The sequence below is a fragment of the Pongo abelii genome, chromosome 6, assembly GCF_028885655.2.
Source record: "Pongo abelii isolate AG06213 chromosome 6, NHGRI_mPonAbe1-v2.0_pri, whole genome shotgun sequence".
Lineage (NCBI taxonomy): Eukaryota > Metazoa > Chordata > Mammalia > Primates > Hominidae > Pongo > Pongo abelii.
The window spans coordinates 45,326,576-45,334,478 of record NC_071991.2 but is presented as its reverse complement, the minus strand read 5'-3'; the positions used below and the strand labels follow the sequence as shown (position 1 = coordinate 45,334,478).

The 7,903-nt window shown below is 39.7% G+C and overlaps 1 pseudogene; it reads left to right on the top strand.

The window, feature by feature from the left end:
- Positions 1–4,917: 4,917 nt before the first annotated feature.
- On the top strand, positions 4,918–7,590 carry LOC103891119 (akirin-1-like; annotated as a pseudogene).
- The last annotated feature ends 313 nt before the right edge of the window (positions 7,591–7,903 follow it).

The window sequence follows — 7,903 nt, the reverse complement described above, 5'->3', positions numbered from 1 at the left end:
TCAAAGGAAACAACACATTGCAGGATGATTGTGTTAATATATATGTGAAATATTGTGTATTTATCTTAGAGGAGTTTGGGAAAGCATTTATGTAAACTACTTGGATTGGACAACTTGAAATAATATTAAGGCTACTTTGATTAGTAGTTATATAGTCATAAATAATGGCTTCAGTGGTTTTATCAACAGAAAACTTCTTTTATTTATATGAAAATAAGAGAAGCAGAGCCTCAAAGTTGATTTTTCCCTAGTATAAAGGAGTTAGAACACATTTAAAATGTGTTCAGTTTAAGATATCACATTTTATGAAAACTGACAAAACTAGAATGTGTCACAGAAATCATATACTATGAGGATTAGAAAAATAAGCTGGAAATGTTTAACTTGGGAAAAAAGTGTTTGGAAGAATATAACAGAATCTTCATTTGTTTGAAGAGTTGGTGTGTGGAATAGACTATTGACTTATTCTGAGTAGTTCCAAAGGTTAGAAGAAGGACAAATGTCTGAAAATTACAGTGAGATATTCTTCAGTTCAAAATAACATAGACCTATCTAAAATAATTAAAGCTGCCCCTGAGCTTTCTCATAAAATATTGATTTCCCCACTGGAAATTTCCAAGAAGACCCTACATGGCCATCTAGCAGCAATGTTGTTGAGAGATTCTTGCTTTGGGTGGGAAACCAGACCAGGTCAAAGTGACTTTGTAAGCATGGTCTGCAACCTACTATGAGGTAGATTGTGGTTAACCTATGAGCTGTGATGGTTAATTTTATGTGTCATCTTGACTGAGCCATAAAGTGCCCAAATAGTTGGTTGATTATTATTCTGGGTGTGTCTGTGAGGTTGGTGCTGGATGAGATTAACATTTGAATCAGAAGATTGAATAAAGCAAGTTGTCCTATCTACTATGGGTAGCCCTTGTCCAAACAGTTGAAGGCCTGAATAGAACAGAAGACTGACCCTCCCTCAAGTAAGAGGGACCTCCTGTCTGACTGCTTTGAACTGGGACATTAATCTTTTCCTCTTCCAGTCTTGCATTGAAACATTGGCTGTTTTGGGGTCTTGAGCCAGCTGTTTTTCAAACTGGAACTTACGCCATCAGCTCTCCTGGTTCTCAGGCTCTCAGGCTCAGACAAACTACACATTGCCTCTCCTGAGTCTCCAGCTCATTGCCTGCAGATCTTGGGACTTCTCAGCCTCAATTATTGTGTGAGGCAATCTTTTTTTTCTCTCTCTCTCTGTTGGTTCTGTTTCTCTGCAGAACCCTATGACATAGGCTGAGAACTTCTCCCAAAGCAAGTTCTTTCTTCAGTTCTTATAGGTAAACTGAATATGTTCTCTAGATTATCGTTTTTACTTCCTGCTGGGCTTTGAGAATGACTAGAATTATGGTTCTACTTCAATTTTTATTGTTTCATTCATCATCAGAGTTCTTTTTTTGTTTTGTTTTGTTTAGAAACACAGAGTTCTTTTTACCAGAAAATTGAAACAGGTAAGCTACAGGGTCTTTTGCCCTACCCCCAAGAATCATGGTAAACAATTTTTTTTTTTAGAAATTCTCTCTAGAAAACCACTTCAAAAGTCTCCTACAACTTTAAAATCTCATTATTACATTTACTTATTGCTTCCAATTGTTTTTCTTCCTTTGGGACTTCTAGCTGTATTTTTTGTGCTCAAAAAAAATAAAAAAGTTTAAGCACAAAGAGTCAGAAGTAGAATAGAAGGAACAGAGTTACAGATTGTATTTTTAAACAACAATAAAATGGTTATTTTTAAATAACCATTTCAAAAATACAGAGACATTTTGGATTTTGACTTCAAGTTTCATTTAATAAAATTTAGCAAATAGAACAATGCTAGTGTATTAAACACCTACATGTAGTTAAATTTTTAGTTTAACATTGGGAAAACTCATGTACATTCAAAAGGAACAGATAATTCCAATCTCATTCTCTTTGACAGTGATTAGTTTGTGGCTCATAGCAAGAACAAAGGAGAAAATGAAACTATTATTCTGTGCTGTATAAATCTACTCCACCATGATGACTTCTGCTGAGCATGAAGGTGGAACTGGGTGAATGGTGGTACACAGATAACATTCCGGTTGCTATATTTGTGCACACACACAAGGGTGTGCCCACAATTTTCTATCTAGGTTTAAGGGCAAATTAGAAGATTCCAGACTTAATACCAAAAAAGCACTAAAAAGAAATCAAAATCCAACATAGCATTATGTAGTACTTATAAGATGCCATACAGAATGAACTATTGAATAAGTTAAAATCCAAATTTCATCAAATTGTATAACTGCAGAGTATAATCATTTTGTAAACTGTATTGAGCTTTAAAAATATGTACTTTCTTGTTTCAGGGTGATTTGCATAGAGTTGCCTACTGTCATTATTTTAAGTTTGAGTCTTTCAGGAGAAAAATAAAATTTTTATTCCTTTCTAAAATGTTGGTCTTTATACCAGTGCAAATTTACTCTAGTGGTTTGCTTTCTATCAACAATTACGTGACATGTCGAAGTTCTTCTCAGCCTCATACTCTATGAAAATGTCAAGTATTCGCTACATCATGGGCTACACTGTCTTCAGTGCTTCTCTGTTATCTTCTACATCTCCAAATTATGAGATTTACTTAATGTCATAATTTTTCCCTTCTTTGGGACTGTCAGGATCCTCTCCTTTGCTCACTGTGGTCGATAGAATAATGTCTGTTGCCCTCCCCAATGTGGTCTATGTCCTACTCCCTGGAACCTGAGACTGTGTTAGATTATATAGGAAAGGAATGAATGTTGGAAATGGAATTAAGATTGATAATCAGCTGGCTTTAAAATAGGAAGTTATCCTGGATTATCCTATAATCACAAGAATCCTTAAAAGTGGAAGAGGGAATTGGAGAACCAGAGAAATGGCAGCATGGGAAGGGCTTGGCCTGGTATTGCTGGATTTGAAAGTGAAGGAAGGAGGCCATGAGCCAAGGAAATCAGGCAGCCTCTAGGCTACACCCTGCTGACACTGATCTGAGCCCAGTAAGATCCATGCTGGACTTTTGAATTCAATAAAGAACTCTAAGATAATACACTTTTTGTTGTTTTAAGCCATTAAGTTTGTGGTAATTGATCACAGCAGCAATAGAAAACTAATATATTTGGGTTTTGTTGTTATTGTTTGTTTGTTTTTTAAGATGTAGTCTTGCCATGTTGCCCAGGCTGGAGTGCAATGGCACAATCCTGGCTCACTGCCACCTCTCCCTCCCAGGTTCAAGCAATTCTCCTGCCTCAGCCTCCTGAGTAGCTGGGACTACAGGCGCATGCCACCATGCCTGGCTAATTTTTGTATTTTTAGTAGAGACGGGGTTTTACCATGTTCACCAGGCTGGTCCCAAACTCCTGACCTCATGTGATCCACCTGCCTTGGCCTCCCTAAGTGTTGGGATTACAGGAGTGAGCCAGGGAGCCTGGCCCTAATATATTTGTTCTGTTTTTGGCCTTTCCTCTGCACTGATTCCTTTTCTGTTGAAATCCTTAATAGCCTTCAGGCCAAATCCAAGGATCATAGAACATGTTCATCCTCCCTTGACTCCTTTATTTCTGTCAAAAAAATTAATTAAGGAAACTACTGAATAACCCTGAAATCAACAAAGCTGCCATTGTTATAAAGGTATAAAGGTATGCAACTTTTAAAAATTGACTTAGAAACAAGGACATAAGCGAAGTGCCATTTGCCTATAGTTCTAAAGCCTTTCAATAATTTATTTAATGCCTATAAAATATTCAGCACAGCACCCTAGGGAAGTTAAAAATTGGGACAATACATATGGCAAAGTTCTTGGGAATACACAGAAGGCACCTGTGTTGATCAAATGACTGCTGACAAGAGAAGACGTAGGGATTGAGAGAGACAGAAAGTGAAGAGCAGATGGAGCAGGACATAGAGAAAGTTTAAGGGATGATTTTTGGGAAAGAAGAAAAAGAAAAGGATAGAAAACAAAGAGAGGAAGAGAAGGTGGCAAAGATAAGATCTCTCAGGAGATCTGGTCTCTTGACCATAATAAGCACCCAACAAGTATTTACAGAATGACTGATTTGAGGGACTCTGATTTCTTCCAAGAAGAAAGACAGGAAATAAGCTAATTCTATTCAACATACGTTTTAGGCATGATTACAGTCTAAACAAAATTTTACATTTTCTAGAATTTCATTCTATATTACAGAAGTTTATTAATTATGTATGAATTCTCAGTAACTACTGATAAGGGATCTACCAATGCTTTCCTTCAGAAAGCATTCAGATTTGGAGTGTAAACAAATGCTTTTAATTACTCTTTCACTCATTACATAAAAGACTTTGGGCTTGTAACTGAAGAAGTTATATAATTAAAACAACCAATACTCATTCTGAGTATTACTTGATTGTCAGAAATACTGAATCAGGGTTCATTTTATACCAAAGTCAAGCCTGACTTGAGCTTAATGATTAAGTCAGATTTAAAAATCCTTCCCATCACTGCAGAACACAAAGACAATTTCAGTCCAACATGTCAGAAATCTCACTTTCAGAAAAGCTGTCACCTTTTCTTTGCACTCCAGCCCTCCAGCCCCTTTAATGTGCTATCCAAGAAAGCAGTGAAGGAGAATCACAGGATAATTGTGCTGTAGACGGGGAGAATAACCAGGCCAGAGATCAGGAGGACTGGAGGCCCCCAGGGGAAGAGCTGCAGGAAAAGGGAGACCCCATAGATAATATGATGAAATATTTGGAAAGCATTAGGAACATCTGGATAGAAAATCAGATAAGTGAAACAATAAGGCACATACCAAAGCCAAACAAAAATCTTTAAAAGGAAATGCAGTCATACTTCTCTATTAAGCTGTGCAGTGAATCATATTTACATCACCATCATGTGGGAACACTGGTTATTATTTTATCAGAAAGTAATGATGCTATCAAATTTGGAGAATGGGGAAAGTTGGGGGGTTGTAACAGAGACAAATCTTCGTTATAAGTTTATCAGAAAATAATGATGTTATCGAATTGGGAGAATGGGGAAAGTTGTGGGGACAGTGATAACAGAGCCAAATCTCTGTCTATCCAATTGTCTATCAAAACAAGAAATCAACGGATTGGAGCCTACTGGGCTTGAGAGCCCCGCTGAGGAGTCCAGAGATTGAGACGCAACTACGGCCGCGTCCCCTCCCGGTCCCCGGCCACATGGCGAGCGGGGCGACGCCGAAGCAGCCCACGGAGCTCGAGGCGACGCTGCTGAGCCTGGTTCCCCAAAGCGGCCGCGCCACTCCCCGCTTCCCCACCAGACTCCGGGCCCCAGGCCCTGGGACGCCGAGCCACCGCTGCAGTTTCAGACGCAAACACCACCGCGACCCTGCAGCAGCCTGCCCCGCCTGGCCGCCAGAGGCACCTTCCAACTCCGAAGCACATTTTTCAACATATAATAGAATCATTATCAGAGGTGGACACATTTAGAAGTTGTTCTTAATCAGAGGGCAGCTTGTGCTTAGGAAAGCCAGCCTCAGTCCTCAGCACTCAGCACCCAGTGCTCCAGGTTTCTCCTGGGTGAAGATGGACCAGCCCACCTTGGCCCTGCGGCAAGCTGGAACAATATGTACACGTCTCTTAAAATATGAAGAGAAGATTTGGGAGGAGTATGAGCAAATCCTCAATACCAAACTAGCAGAGCAATACGAGTCGTTTGTGAAATTCACACATGATCAGATTATGCGACCATGTGGGACAAGCCCAACAAACTATGTGTCTTGAAGCTTTTTGTTGCAGATCTCAGTACCAGGTTTGACCTCAAGGCATGGTTGCTATACATTTTTTGCAACTGTTTGATATCACATTTCAGCTCCAACTTTGCGTCCTGAGAACATTCCAACGTTTCTGCAGGTCCATTTTATATGACTTGGAAGACCTTAAAGCTTTCTGGTTGCCACAAGTATATCTTTCTTTTCTGTTCATCCAGTAAATAATCATACCCTACTGTGACAGATTTTTCCAAACAAAAATACCTGGAGCAGCAGTGCAGCAAAATATGCCTTCAGTGGCACTCAACAAATGGAGTTTCCCCAAGCACAGTTCTGTAAGAAGTGTGTGTGAGAGTGTGTATGTGACTGTACGTGTACTTTAGATTATGGTTTGTACTGTGCAAATTTTTTTGATCTTGGGGATTCTGGCTGTGGATTTGATGCAGAAAATTATGGTTAAAAACTTATGGTCTACAGAAGATACTTAATGTTTTGTGACTATATAAATTGTAACAGTGGATTGTTTTATGTGTAGGTATTATTGTTAAATATGGGGACTGTTTCCAGGCACAAAATAGGAATCATAAATTAGGATGCAGGCTGGGTATGGTGGCTCATGCCTGTAATCTCAGCACTTTGGGAGGAGGCCGAGCTGGGCGGATCGCTTGAGGAGAGTTCGTGATCAGCCTGGCCAACGTGGAGAAACCCTGTCCCTACTAAAAATACAAAAATTAGCTGGACATGGTGGCGAGCACCTGTAATCCCAGCTTCTCGGGAGGCTGAGGCAGGAGAATCACTTGAACCAGGGAGGCAGAGGTTGCAGTGAGCCCAGATTGTGCCACTGCACTCTAGCCTGGGTGACAGAGTAAGATTCCATCTCAAAAAAAAAAAAAGTGAGGATGGCCATTGGCTGTGGTTATGACAATACAGTGAAAGTCTGTTGTCTTAGATATACAAATATATAGTGAGAAATTAGAACAAACTGGAGACTGGCCTTTGACACATGGACTCTGCCTAGCTGTGTTAGAAAAATATTTAACTCCAAGCCTTAAAATTCCCAAATGGAATTGGTGCTTACCTCATTCACACAATCGAAGAGTTCACTGGGTCTTGAACCTCTAAAGGGAAAAGGTCTCCCCTGGAGCAGGAGCATCAGGGTTTGCTCTGGGGCATAACATAGGTGAGTGCTGGGCTGAGGCAGGCTCCCCTGGCACTGCTAGTTGCAGGAGCACTTTACCTTTGTATCAGTTATTAAAAACAACATTTGAATCCTTTGGTCTGGTTCCCCCAAATTATTTTGAGGTAGCTATGTTTAAGTGCTTGAGCTTTTGTGTTGGCAACCCCCTGCCCAAGGTTGCTAATAGGGTATTCTGCCCCTTGTTTCCACGGCTGAGGCACAGAAAGTAGCCTCTTTTGTGAGGAGTTGGGAGTTAAGTATACATTTATTTTTTTGCCATGATTTGTTCAGGACCACATTTTACAAGATACCTTGTTTCCTTTATTATTGTTTCTGGAAAATCCTATTCATATTATTTTATTTGAATATAGAATATAGTTTTTTTTTAATGAGGGCTTATTTTGAAAAATTCTGAGCTTAATTCAAATTTATGTCAATACCTTCCCAAATAAGGTAATAGTCAAAGACAGATGTTCTGATCAAATGGCTTAGAGATAGTCCTGGAATATTCACATTCAAAGATTCTTTATTAATGAATGTCTTTAACTTAAATCTACCCAATAATTGCAACATGGTTCTTTGTACATTTTCATTATATGGTGTTAACAAGCTTCACTGCAAACAAATAAATTACTTATTTGTTTACCTTGTCTTCTTAAAGAAACAGAAAGTCAACATATGATGTCTAAAATTGATAAAATAGGCTGGGCACCATGGTGCATGCCTGCAGTCCCAGCGCTGTGGGAGGCCGAGGCAGGTGGATTGCTTGAACCCAGGAGTTTGAGACCAACCTGGGCAACATGGCTAAACTTCGTCTCTACAAAAAGTACAGAAAATTAGCCAGATGTGGTGGTGTGTGCCCGTAGTTCCAGGTACATGGAAGGCTAAGATGGGAGGACTGCTTGAGTCCGGGAGGTGGAGGTTGCAGTGAGCCAAGATTGCACCACTATGCTCCATC